This window comes from Elephantulus edwardii, unplaced genomic scaffold (assembly GCF_000299155.1).
Source record: "Elephantulus edwardii isolate Elephantulus edwardi_28Jun2011 unplaced genomic scaffold, EleEdw1.0 scaffold00004, whole genome shotgun sequence".
Lineage (NCBI taxonomy): Eukaryota > Metazoa > Chordata > Mammalia > Macroscelidea > Macroscelididae > Elephantulus > Elephantulus edwardii.
In genome coordinates, this window is record NW_006399754.1 from 17,076,050 (window position 1) to 17,089,625 (window position 13,576).

Consider the following 13,576-nt stretch of genomic DNA (forward strand, 5'->3'; position numbering starts at 1 on the left):
TTTTCACCAATTCCTTTTATAGGAACGATCCTTTTAAACAGAAACCAAATCCTCTGACAAGCTATCCTAAATCAAGCAAATAAAATCCCATCCTTCATTTTATATTCTAAAAGTTACACTCATATTAAGTTCTACTAGGAACAACTTCAGGGATCAGCTGGTGGCCTAGCATTAAGAAGCTGTGATGCATTCCTGAAGGCATGTGGTTCAAATCCACTAGCTGCTCCATGGGAGAAAAATGGGTAATCGCCCCTCCTTGTGTGATTAAACTGCCTCTGAAACCTGCCAGAGGGTCTGGACTGGGAGGAGGCTGCCAGACGCCCACCTGCCTGAAATGAGGAGACTCACAGCTGCAGTCTGGCATGGAAATTGGTAGAAGCACAGAGAACAAACACAAATACAGGAACATAAGGAGAGGGAGGGAGGGAGGAGAGAGAGAGCGCGTGAGCGCAGTAATACACTCAACTTGTCAGGACTGTCTCCTAATGTCCCACCTTCTTGTCTTAAAAGGAGTCTTCTCCATCACTCGTGGCCTAATGGCAAGAATCTGTGCGGCAATCCTGAAAGCATGCGGTTCGAATCCACCAGCTGCTCTGTGGGAGAAGGATGGGCAATCTCCTGCCTCTGAAAACCCTCTGGAGGGTCAACTATAGGTCAGTTCCTACTCTCTGGTACTCACCAACAACTCCACCCCTGTCTGCGTATGTACAACTTCTCTCTTTATGTCCCTCTGATTACCTGTGACTTTGGCTTCTGTGAATTTTTTGGAATGAGGCAGCTACATTATCAGAGCTGGCAAAGCAAATGAATAATGATCCACGAAGATCTAGGGGGAATTATCATTAATATCTCATTGCAAAGGCGTTCTGGATTTGTAGAGAGCATTTCTGTATATTTCTTCTCCAACGATCTCACCTTCAGGGGGAAATGCACAGTTGTGATGAGAGGCTAACTCTCTTGGTGTGATGGCTCTGACACTCTGAGCAACACTTTGTTGGCACAAATGAACTGTTTTTGCATTACATACAAAGGACAAGTCTGCTTCCACTCTGTCCCATGTCCCACAGGCCCTCCTGTTTCATGTTACGCGTTTGACAAAGTGTGCTGACTGGCTAATTTTGCAGTGCCACATATAAAATAAGTAGCATATGTATTATTTCCCGCTTAAGACGTCTTGAATTCAAATATCATGGACATCATTATTTTGGGGCACATGCATATTCATCCTGCTGAGTTTTTGAATTTTTTTTCCTGTTGCTCCGCTGTCTGAGGACTTCCCTGAAATCGTTGACATGTTGCTAGTGGGAGGTCATGGTCATTGGGTACCATCGCGGTGGCTCTGACTCACAGTGACCCTGTCACGGCAGATCTAAACCCTGTCCGATCCTGGGCTGGCCTCCCAAGCTGCACTGGGCAAAAGCTGTTGATGCTGTTGTTATATGGCATTGGTCATAAATGACTGTGGTTCAATGAATTGATGTGCCCATCTGTCCGTGGCCTCCCTTTTTGTGATGAAGTATTCATTGTCTTAAGGAGATAGCATTCAGGTGGGATATAAGTTCTACCCTATTGGTGGTGTTTTCCATTGAATCATAACCGACCCATAGCTGACCCCAGCTGTATCCTCCCAGAGGCCTGTATAAGCTCATGGACACTCAGCGTGCTCTGCTTGAGATGCTCTCTCTCCTGGGGCACAGCCTCCAGCTGCCCGGCACCTGACAGCCTGCAGGATTCTGGCCTGTCCTTGCCAGTCTCCCCAACCCTGGCCTGCATCACTCACGGTCACATGATCCGTCTCCCTGACAGGCTGGCATTTCCGTAAGTGCATCCGGTAATCCAAAGGACCCAAGGGACACAGAAGAGTTGGAGAAATGAACAGAGAAGGAAGAGTAAGTTGTGGGGAGTGGAGTGGTGCAGCTAGCTGGTCAAACATGAGAACGGTGGCTTTTTCAGGATGGATTGTGAAAGCACTGACTCATAGTTGACCCCCACCCCACCCCAAAGCAGGTTTCCAGAGCTGGAAGTTTCGTGGAAGGAGATTTCTCCTCTTTCTCCCACCCACATAGCTAATCACATGGCTTTGGATTGGTAATGCCACTCCTTCCCTACCAGGCCGCCGAAGTTCCCTCTGCAAAGGCAGTTGCCCATAAATCAGCCTTTCAGAAAACTAAAGGGCGAGTTAGTTTGCTCATTCTTGAAATTGTGAGCTAATTTCTACCTGTTGTACAATTGGCATTTGCGCCAACTCTCTTCCCTCCAGTATATTCAAGCTAATATTCAAGCGACGTCATTCACTTTATTTTTTAAATTGCAACTTTAATGAAGGTTTTTCAAGCAAGATTGGGTTTTCATTCATTCATTGCTGTACATTTCTTTCCCTCCCCCCTCCTTCCCCTTCCCCCAGGCGATTTTGCAATGAATCTCTTCTTCCAAGTTGTCGCATAGATAATGCCTGATCGTCCATTCCTTTTAGACCAGTCTTTCTCTCATTTACTTTAAAATGCAACACTAGTCTGCCCTGAAGCTTGACAGGGCCATGGTACGATCTGAGCACACACTTTCACAAGGTCCTTCGCAAGCTCTAGGGAGATTACAGAATTCATACCTGCTGAGCCCTGGGCATTGCAAACTAAAAGGGGGTTCAAACCCACCAACTGCCCCAAGGGGGTCAGCTGGACAGTCTCCTCCCATGATGATATAGGGCCTCCAAACCCAATGGAGGGCCTCCAAACCCAATGGAGGGCCTCTGGGTAGGAATTGACTTATCAAGTGGGTTGGGGGTTGACAGCTGTTTCTTTAAACGCTTTAACATCCTCTCTCCTGGGTGTGACATTTGCCAGGGACCCTGGTTTCTCTCTGGTGATTTTGGACACTGAACAAGTATAAATGATTTTTTAAGAAGTTGTTTCCAGTAGTACAAGGGGTTTAGTTTTTTGTTTGTTTTTTTCTTTTATTCCCATTATCTTAAACATTCCTGGTATACTGCTTGGTCATTGAATGAAAGTTGTCATTGGATTCACTACAAAAGAAAGTTCTTTTTCTCAGAAAATAACAAAAGAGTGGAGAGGCATCTCCTCTCCCTTTTCTATCTCCTCCTTCTATCGCTCACCTCTCTTTCTCTCTCCTCCTTTCTTCTACCTCTCTCCTTTATTTTACGTCCCTCTTTACATCCTGCCCTCTTTTAATTTAAGGAGCAGAATGGGACCTTCTGGGTGAATTTGTGTGTTATCACAAAAACCAAAACCGCCTCTCTTATTTGTAGAGCAGCAGATGAAAGGAATAAAGAAGAATAAGGATGGATCAGACTTCTTTAATATTAAGGCTTAAGGGACATAAAGATAGGGCTCTGTGTTGCCATTTCTGCACGTGCGCAGGAACACATGAATGCAACTGTGGATGAACCACAGAACACGAAACTACCCAAACTGGTTCTGAATGCTGATGGCTATTCAAACAAGCACTGTGGGTGCCTTTTCTTTTCTTAAAAACAACAGAGACAGTGTAACATGGTCCTTTGGAAACTGTGTCATTAAGCGTAGGGGACAGAACTTCTGAAGGGAAGGCTTTCCAGAAACGACTTCCCTGATGTGTGATTTGTTCTGGAGGTTTCCCTCATGTCTTTTTGGGCCACATTTCCTGTTCTCATCACATCATGTTCTGTTGCATATTTACAGACATGCCGGGGGGTTAGCTCAAATTCACACTCGGTTCTTCTATTTTTGCAGCCACCGCTTTCATTCTGCAGCTGAGCCCTGTGAACCCATTTACCAAATGATGGCTCCCGACCACAGCATTGTTCAGCCTAACTCTTGTTTCAACAGCAGTTTTGTATTCCTTGGAGGTTTTAATTCGTGCTGGGATGGTACTCCAACAATCATGGCTGCTTCTGTTAGGGTTTCTGGGGTACCTTTGTCACTATTTTACCACTGAGGAAACCAGAGTATTGAAATTTATGCCAGGAATCAAAGCCAAGTATCACCCTGATATATTCTATTTTGCTTGATGTATCTTCTCTGTGGTGTTGTTATTGTTATTAGGTGCTTTCTCAACATCAAGAAAAGAAAAATCCGCAAACAACAAATGCTGGTGAGGTTGTGGAGAAACTGGAACCCTTATTCACTGTTGGTGGGAGTGTAAAATGGTGCAACCACTATGGAAGGCTGTATGGCGCTTTCTCAAAAAAGTTGGAAAGAGAAATACCATTTGACCCAGCAATTCCATTACTGGGAATATACCCCAAAGAAACCATAACTGCCACCCAACCAGATATATGCAGAACCATTTTTATTGCAGCTTTGTTCACAGTAGCAAAGAGCTGGAAACAACCTAAGTGCCCATCAACAAACAAAAGAATAGAGAAGCTATAGTATATTTACACAATGGAATACTACACTGTGTTGAAAAACAAGGAACTCATGAAATATTATACAAAATGGGTGACCCTGGAGGACATTATGCTGAGTGAAATATCTCAGTCACAAAAGGACAAATACTGCATAGTGCCTCTTTTGTAATGCAGGACTTACATTGGGGTTGGGGGGAGACTGAGAAAGATGGGATAAATTATGTATATTGCATTGAAACAGATGAGGGAGAGAACTGTTTAAAAGGCATATATAATTGGATATTGTTGTCATGACAGGAGTCCAGAACGAAAGCTGCATAGTGGAGTGGACTTGGGGAGTGACTGTATAGCAATGAAAGAATATTTCTTTTACTTTTCAAAGAGAAGAGCAAACTGGAGGGGAAGGATGGGCAGGGAAAAAAGTGCAACAAAGAAGGAATGGAAATCCAGTCTCTGTAAATATTCACTGAAATCAATAATAATAACAAAATAAAATTTTTAAAAAGAAAACAAAGGTCCTTCCCATGGGCCCAACAAGCAATATTATGATAGACAAAAGATTGATGTTATTAAATATTTTATCTTACTTGGACTCAAAATCAACACCCTTGGCACCAACAGTCAGGAAATCAAGAAGGTGGGAGAATCTGCTGTCAGGGACCTCTCCAGAGTGCTAAAGAGAAATGATGTCAGTCTAGAGGCTAAGGTGCACCTGGTCCAAGCCATGGTATTCTCAATTGCTTGCATGCATCTGAAAGCTGGACAATGACCAAGGATCATTTTCTGAGAGCTGGACAATGACTAAGGACAGAAGAAGAATTAATGCCTTTGAATTGTGGTGCTGGAGGAGAGTATTAAACCATGAACTGCCAAGAGAACAAACAGGTCTGTCCTGGAGAGGGTAAAACCAGGCTGCTCCTTGGAGGCAAGGATTCTGAGGTTCTGTCTCACATACTTTGGGCATGTTGCAAGGAGGGAGCAGTCCTTGGAGAAGAATGCCATACTTAGAAAGGTGGAGAGACAGCACAGGAGAGGCGGACCCTGGATGAGACGGATTTACACAGCAGCAAGCGGGGCAAGGAGGATGAGTGTGTCAGGGTCAGTGAGGTTGGCTCAGGATAAGGCAAGTTTCAGCACTATTAGACATGGCATTGCTATGAGTCATAGTCTACTCGAGGTCACGGAACAACAATAACCACAGGAGTAACTGTACAACACAATGGAATATTGGCTAATCTGACACTATCCACAAACCCTTACGGTGTCTAAGCTCATGGTTGTGGAAACCATATCAAAGTACCTCATTGAGAAGGTTGCTCTTTTTCTACGCCTCTCCAATCCACCAAGCATGACGACGTTCTCTGGAGATGCTTCGTCCTGATAACATGTCTCACGTACATAAAGTCAAGTCTTGCCATCACCATGTCTAAGGACCATGCTGCCTGCACTTCTACCAAACCCAATTTGATTTGTCTCCCAGCAGTCTGTGATATAATCATGATCCACTGCAAAAAAAACCAACCAAAAATTTAAAAAAAACACCACCCAAACAGACTTTAAAGTGTTCAAAAGCAAAAATGTCACTTTGAAGACTGTGATGCGCTGACCCTACATGTGATATTTTCACTCTTCTTACATGTATGCAAAACACTGACAAGGAATAAAGACCAAAGAAAAACAGTTCTGCCCCCTGTAGTAACCAGGATATTTTGGAACTTTCTGATGTGGAGGCTAATGGGCTTATTTGGCCAGCGAGGACAAAATTCAATCTTTGGAGGGTGGTAATAGATATCAAATGATGTGGCACAGACAGTATTTGACTTAAAATTAAGCACAGAATTCATAATGAGCAGAGCGACATGCATTTTGGAATGAGTCTTGCTTTATGAGGGCATTTGTCAGGCAGAGATGTAATAATGCAAGCGTTAAGCTTTTTCTTTTAAATTAGATTTTGTGATTTGATGCTAATGGGAGGGATAGTCCCCTGGCCAGGTCCCTGCTGGGTCCCTCTTTCCCGCCCTACCCCCATCCCAAACTGGCGTTCTGTTTTCAATAAGGTCACTTCTCTCTAGGGACCTAAGCAGCAAAGGGCAGGTGTTACAGGCCAGGTGCAGGTGTGGACATCTTTCTTCCACTGGAACTGACCTGGGCTTGCTCCAAGTGCGGCCCCTTCATCCCCGAGCCTGGCAGCTGCAGTGGCTGGAGACAGTCTAGCACTTGTCCTGAATGATGGTCGCAGGGGAAGCTGGCCAGCTGCAGCCCAGCAACGCTGAGCTGCCCACGCAGACTGCAAACAGCAAGTGAAGTGAGTGCAGAGCTGCGTCCTCCTGCCAGCAGCTTGCTCAGAACCCAGCAGCGGCCACACGTGCCCCTGCCTGCCTGGCTAGCGCTTCCTCCATCTGGGGACCTGAAATCCTCAAAGCTGTCCAAGGGCTACAGAATGCAGAAGAGACAATCACCACGTTTGCATCCATGCTGACTCATTTTCATGCAGTCATCACATTTCAGAAAGGTCCTCTGGGTTTACTGGCACTAACACTCTAGGAAATGAGAACACTGGACCATGTTAACCTGTTAATCGTCTACTGATCTTTGTGATTTACTGTTTCCTGAGTCTCAGGGGGAAATCTAGGATGTTAGCTCAGGGATATCTCTGCCCCTCTGGACTCTGAAGTTCCCAGGAATGAATCCCTCTACCTCTTAATGTCTTCTCAACTCAACTCAGGGCCGTATCATCAGACCTGAGGGACCCTCCAGCAGGTGTTCTGAGGCTAAATCCCATGGAAGGAGATTACCCAGCTTTGCTTCAAGTCTCCTGCTTACACTCTCGGCCACCAGAACTCCCCCCTGATTGCTTTTGTTGTTGTTGCGTGTTGTAGAGTCAGAACAGTCCAACAGCTGACCCTCTTGGGGGTTTTCACAGGCAGTGAATTGCCCCTGTTTCTTTCACACAGCAGGTGATGGGTTGAATTTGCAGAGAGGGACCACCTACAGGGCTGTGATACACGTGGCCAGGGAAGGAACCGCCTCTCTTCCTGACCACACTGAACGCCACAGTCTAGGACCCCAAGTTATCTAGTACTGCCTTCCATAAAGCGTTACACGTGGGCCAGCCAGTCCTGGGGGTAATGACTATGAGAAGTGGCTTTGTAAGCATGTCCATTAGGAGGATATGCTCTATGGCTGAGCCACTTCAGAAACCTCCAGCTCCTCTTTTGGTTTGTTTTCTAAATGTCTGAGAAGGAGCAGCGGTCTCCTGTGTCTCTGGAAGAAATGCAAAAAGCTGGAGGCTTTAGGCAAGAAGTATCCTGTGGCCACAGAAATTGCACAAGGCAATTTAGTCCAGCATTTTCTTCTATTTCTGCAAGTTCTCTGGCTTTCTCAGGTAAATTGCAGAACCCTGAAATTATGAGCAAGTAGAAAACAGCACGAATCGACTTTTTTCTTGTAAGAGAAAAAAAAAATGAGTCTCGTGAGTTAAGCATACCAGGCAAAAGCCTTTGGTGAAAGGCTTCAGTTTCCTTGCAATCTCACTGAAGGGAGTGTTGTTGAAGCCTTCCACGTCCAATAGGAAGAACACGACAGGTAAAGCCAGATCTGGGCCACTGAGTGTATCCTGACTCAATGTGACCCCGCAGCACAGAAAAAAAAGCTGTCCCACTAGGTCTTCCTCCCCATGATCTGTAAGGAAGTGAGCTCTCAGTTCTTTCTGTCATGGGGCGGCTGGTAAACTGGAGCTCCTGACATTCCAATCCTGAACCACTGCATCACCAAGGTGCTGTAGCAAGAAGAATACTTTCAGCAAATTAATTTGTCCTCTCTTACAGTAGATAAGGAGCTGCGCTGCCAACCCAGAGTCAGGCAGTTCAAAGCCACAGCTACTCCAAGGGAGAAAGATGGGCAATCTCTTCCTGGGCCAGTTGACAACCTTTGAAAACCTGCTGGAGGGTCATCTATGGGTTGGCTCTGATCGCACAGCGTGCAGAGCTTGAGTTTTTTGAGAGTGAGATGTTAGGCAAATGCACGTCTCCAATTTTATCATCATTGCTGAAATATTCCTATCGAGAATCTTACATAGCAACATCCCAGTGTTTCCTCTTACGCAACATCAAAACCCCGTTCCTTTACGTATTTGAACTCATTCATAAACAAAGATATTCAAAGTAAACTTGACCATTATTTGAGATGGCAAATCACAAACATTTAAAATGTTGACATTGTTGATGAAGATGTGACGTGAGAAGGCTCATGAAATGCTTCTTGTTGTTGTGTGCCATCGAGTTGGGAGTGACTCATAACCGACCTTCCTGCCATTAAATGATTATAGGTCTATAAATTGATTCTTTTTCAAAACAAAACAAAACTGCAACCCACAACGACACATGTTTTAAAACATTTCAGAGAGGATGTTCTGCCTTGTGCTTTGGCTAATCATTTCAGAATCCGTCTTAAAGACTTAACCAGAGCTGATGACAAAATTTTTTCAAGCCTATTCATTGCTAAATTATGTTCAACAGTGGAAAAAAATGAGAACAGTATAATTGTCTACTAAATAAACATTTGGAATGAGTGAAATATTTAATAAAAGTGTAAAGATGTATTTTCAAGAGAGAACATGATCCCCTACTCTGTCAGCATCCACTGTACAGTTTGGCTTCCTTCCTAAAAGTACTGTATGGAGAGAAGAGGAAACCAGGCAAACATGGCCTCGGCTGGTGGCCAAGCACCAGCAGTGGCGGTCATATCGACCGCATGCACTGATGCTCTGATGTGGTGGGGACACCTTCGTCCCTCTGTAGTCTTCCCCTCCAAACCCACCACCCTAATCTAATCATGAGGAAAACATTGGATAGATTCTGATAAAGGGATCCAACCCACTGCCAGTGAGTAGATTCTGACTCACTGTGATTCTCCATTGGGTCTCTGACTCTGTAAATCTGGGGGAGGAAGTTTCCCCTCTTCTTTCCATGCAGCTGCTGGTGAATTTGAAGGAAGAGGTCTTCACTTGAAGAGGTCTTGTCTTTGGTGGAGCAACCCAACAGTGTGACTTCACGGATTCCTGTCATAGGAGAGAATTGGACACTAGCCTCCCACTCACTCATAGGGAAGATGCCTCGAAGTTGCACTGTCACCATCAAGGTCTCTATGTGCCATGATTAAGAAACCTCACGGGATTGGCGACAAGAGCCTACAACAGACCAGACAGAGTCCTCTCTACCGTACTGCGTTTGAAGTTGTTTTCAACCGTAGTCCATGCTTCCACAAGAGAAGAAGACCCCCGATAAGATAGATGGACACAGTGTCTGTGGCAATGGGGTCAAGTGTGTTGGAGATGGTGAGCCTGGCTCAGGATAGGCCAAGGTTCAGAGCCGTTGTTCATAGAGTGGTTATGAGTCGTAGGAGACTCAACAGCACCTAACAGCAATAACAGCAACAACAAACACAGCCAGTGTGGAAGTGCTTGGGTTTCTGACACAGCTCCTTTCTCTTATGCATTCTAATATTATGAAACAATATTATTATTATAGTACAGTCTTTCATTGTTTTTGTTCAGACATTCCTCTAGGTCATATAGCCCTGGTGTACAAGTTGCCGTCCCGCGGTCACTTGTGGTTGCTGTGAGGCCGAACACTATGACACGGATGTGTCAAATGCGTTAATGCTTGGCTACCCAATGCTGACTAAGAGTGGGGTGGAGCTCCCCGATTAAACAAGCGTGGAAGGAGGAGTGACATCCACTTCCATAATAGCTTGCCTCTGGAAACCCTATGAACTTGGAGAGAGGATGAAAGGCACCCAAGCGTCAAGGACTCTCCTTCATAGGGTCATTATGACTCACCTGCGACTCAATGGTACTTAACAACAACAACAACAACATTAGAAATAATATTATTACATGCTTGGCTGCTGTGGATTCAAGCGCACCAGACGAGTTCATGGAGATAAACCTAGCAATCTGCTTCCCTAAGGACTACAACCTACAAAATGCCATAAGGCAGTTCTACGATACCATACAGGATTGCTATAGGTCAGAATCTACCGGTGGCAACTAATAACAACATGCTATGGTCGGCACTGGGTCCATGCCTTGGTGTCCAGTCAGAGGAGATGCCAAGAACGACCAAACAAAAGAGAGCCAAAGTTATCCAAGGATGGTCTTATTGCGCGATCACATTGTATTACGAGTTTACTTTCTGTGTCTGGGAGGAAACTACATCTTGAAAACAGTCTGTAGGTTTGTAGAGGTGTAGAGGTAGCCACACCATTCAATGTGGAAAACCCAGAAGCTTTATATTTGCCTACATTTGTGGTCTAATCGTAATTTTTACTTGTACCCTGGACCAGTGACTTAACCTGATGAATCTCAGCTGCACTTTCTGGAAGTGAAGTTGCTAATGTTTCCCTGGAGAAAGGATAGAGCCCTGATGCACACTTTTCCTAATTTTAAACCATGCAGTGTTCTCTTGTTCTCTGCGGATAGCTGCTTCTTGATCTGCATACAGGTTTTGCGTCAACATTATTAAATGTTCTGGGATTTTCCTTTTTCTGAAGGTTATACATAATTTGTTGATCCACAAAATCAAATGCCTTTTCATAGTCAATAAAACACAAGTAAACATCCTTCAGGTATTCTCTGCTTTGGGCCAACATCCATCTGACATCAGCAATGATATTCCTCGTCCCAAGCCCTCTTCTGAATCTAATTTGAATTTTCTAAAAGTTCCTTGTTGATGTCCTGTTTTTGTTTTTAAGTCCTCTTCAGCAAGATTTGACTTGCATGTTACATTGATGATATTGCTTGGTAATTTCTGCATTCTGGCAATGGAAACAAATACAGACCTCATCTAGTTGGTTGCTCAGTACTTGTCTTTCAAAATTTCTCCGCATACTCTAGTGTGCATACCCAGGGCTACATATTTAAAAAAAAAAAAATACCTCGATTGGTATTCCATCAATTTCTGGGTCTTTTTTTTCTTGTCAATGTCTTCAGTGCAGCATAAACTTCCTCCTTTAGTTTTCGATCATACTTTACTTCTGGAAATGGTTCCATGTTTGCTGATTATTTTTTCAAAGACAGGTCATTCTACACTGACTTGTGGGGTTCCCATATATCCCAGGAGAGGATGGTTCCGTCAGGTCTTCTTGGCTGTAAGCTTCACAGAAACAGACCAGCAGGTCTTCTTTCCATCGCATCCCTGGTAGATTTGACCCTCCAGCCTTGAGTTTAGTAAGCCTAGGGCACCATTTGCATCAACAAGGGATGCATAATTACTCATTGATAAAAATAGATTCAGATGTCTGAGCAAAGAGCTGTTGTCATAGATCGATGTCCAGCCTAAGAATATATTCAGGCCACATTCCAGAGGTGCCCTTGGTACTGTCTTTCAGGTACTACCAGGGAGAAGCAGGAGAGGAAGAAGGAGGCTTGGTGACGCATTTACTAAGTGCTTGTCTGCTGACTGAAAGGTTGGTGGCTCAAGGGGGGGACAAATTGCTCCATGCTTTCACTCGAGTTGTTGTTAGGTGCCGTTGAGTCGAGTACAACTCACAGCGACTCTATGAGCAACAGATCTGAACCCTGTCGTATTATGTGCGACCCTCACACCTCCTGACACCCTAGAGCCCACGGCACCAGTCACTGTGTCAATCCACCTGGTGGAGGGTCTTCCTCTCCTTTATTGACCCTCTGCCTTCTTTTGCTACTTCTACAAATATTTCTCAAAGCCCTTCCATGTGTCGAGGCCTCAACTAGACAGTAGATATTCATCTGTTTGCCCACAATTAGTGCACTGAGCTGGCCAGACAGGGTCCTTGCCTTCATGGTGCTTCTGTTAATAGAGAGACTAGAAGAAGTGCTATGAAGATTGCCTCGGATGAACTGTGTCTGCCTTAAAGAATTTCTGTTGCTTCGCCCTCACTATATAACTGAAAGGATAGAGCGTAAATATTGACTAAATATCTCCCACTCACCAATCTAGAATGTACCGAAATGATGGTGTCCACTGAATAGATGGCTTGAGCCCTTTGAATGAATAGTCCTTCCCTGAAGGCTGTGGAGTTTGATGGAAGCCAGAATGGACCTTGATTCTAAAAGGATACTTAGCATGCTGCCCATTTTGCCATATTAGAGGCAGGCTTCTGAAGCTAAAGCACCACGAACGATCAGATGAATCATTCGGATTGCTTTACCTTCTCTCAGGAGCCTCCTCTCCCTTCTCGTGGCCTCTTTCCTCCTGATCCAAATTACTTTTCTTAAACTGCTTAGAAAGATTACCTAATGTTCCCTTTGAGTACAGAAATGTGGTCCACCAGACTTAGCCAGTTTCTAGAGCAATTTCTTCTGTCTGTCTGCCTGTCTGTCAGATTAGGTTGGTCTGTTTCATACATTAATATTTGGTCAACTAACTCAGGGTACAAATCCAAGATCAAAGCCAATTTTAAGTAATTGTTAATATAAAAGGGAAACATTCTTTCATGAAAGTTAAAAGAAAAGGAATTTTAGTCCATAAAAGTTAATACTGATAACTTATCAACCCAAACCAACTACCTTCTAGATTCTAAGTAGTAGAAACCCTCTGTCAGGTTTCTGACACTGTGAATGTTATGAGAGGAGATTCCCTATGCAGCTTACACAGAGAAGCTGGTGAATTCAAACCCGTGACCTTTCTATTAACAGCCCAAATCCTAATGCACTGTGCCACCAGGGATCCTTGATAAGCTACTAGCTTCCAGTTACAGTTATTGTTGTGTATCATCGCGTTGGAGCTGCCCCTCCGTCTGGTTTTCAGAGGCAGTTAATCACACGGGAAGAGGCAACCCATCTTTCTCCCATGACCAGTTACCGTGAAGTGAACACCGTATATCCAAACCTGCTGCCACAGAGTAGGCTTCCTTCCATTTGATTGTTGTTATGAACCATCAAGTCTAGTTGACCCATATAGCTGCCCCTCCAGAAGGTTTTCAAAGGCAGTGAATGACACGAGAGAAATCTGCCCATTTTTTTCTTCTGTGGAGCTGCTAGTTGATTAGAACTATGTGCCTTTGAGTTGCTCCTTACCACTAGGCCACCAGTGCTTCATTTGATTGTTGTAGTTGTTGTTGTTATGTGTCGTCAAGTTGCCTGTGACTCATAGCGACTCTGTGTACATTAGCTCTGAGCTCTGCCCTATCCTGAGCCAATCTCCTCCTCTCCAACAGACCTAATCCCATTTTCCCAGTCATTGAGTCAAT